The sequence below is a fragment of the Trachymyrmex cornetzi genome, unplaced genomic scaffold, assembly GCF_001594075.2.
Source record: "Trachymyrmex cornetzi isolate Tcor2-1 unplaced genomic scaffold, Tcor1.1 scaffold328, whole genome shotgun sequence".
In the NCBI taxonomy this organism is placed as follows: domain Eukaryota; kingdom Metazoa; phylum Arthropoda; class Insecta; order Hymenoptera; family Formicidae; genus Trachymyrmex; species Trachymyrmex cornetzi.
This window is the reverse complement of record NW_017297981.1, coordinates 242,905-243,625: the sequence shown is the minus strand read 5'-3', so window position 1 is coordinate 243,625 and position 721 is coordinate 242,905. Positions and strand designations below refer to the sequence as shown.

General features: G+C 37.0%; 1 non-coding gene across 1 annotated transcript; it reads right to left on the bottom strand.

Moving 5' to 3' along the window:
• Positions 1-344: 344 nt before the first annotated feature.
• Positions 345-416, bottom strand: TRNAH-GUG (transfer RNA histidin (anticodon GUG)). The gene has a single exon. It is a non-coding gene; the product is annotated as a tRNA-His (tRNA).
• Positions 417-721: the final 305 nt, after the last annotated feature.

Below are 721 nucleotides of genomic sequence, written 5' to 3'. Positions count from 1 at the left end.
TTATATATTATATTATTTTTTTTATTACTCTAATATCTAAATATTACTCTAAATATTATTCTAAAGATTACCGAATAAACGCATATCCGGCCGCCCAATCGTTAACTATTACGAAAGTTCTAAAATAGTAGAGGACTTTTTCGACTCAGTTTTTTATCAGGAATAGAGCGCTATATGATTCGTGGGCACACTTTAAGAAACACCCTGTATATTAAATAAATCACATAGTCTAGTTTTCCAGTGTGTAGAGTTTTCAATAAGTTACATGAGAAATAGTAACGCTTCAAAATAGCGTCAGCCTAAATTAAAAAAAATTTTTTAAATCCCCTTCGTTTGAGAAACATTGCCGTGACCAGGATTCGAACCTGGGTTACTACGGCCACAACGTAGGGTCCTAACCACTAGACGATCACGGCTACTCGAGGATTCGTGAGTAATCGATAACGCTTCGTTGATCCATCGTAACGTTGATCCGCATGACCACTCGAGCGCGAAGTCGTGGCTCCATGCTGCAATTGTATTGCTTCGAGTCACGCCATCGCATTGCACGAAGAGAGCCTAAGATACGGATCTGTGATTGTATCTCAATCACATTTCAATATTCAAAACCGTATGTCGTTTCAGTACTCAAAACTTTCAGACCCTGAAATCGCGAATGATCAACAATTACATTTTGCTTTATCACATTACGTTTTTGAAAAAATTAAATAAAAAAGTGCCG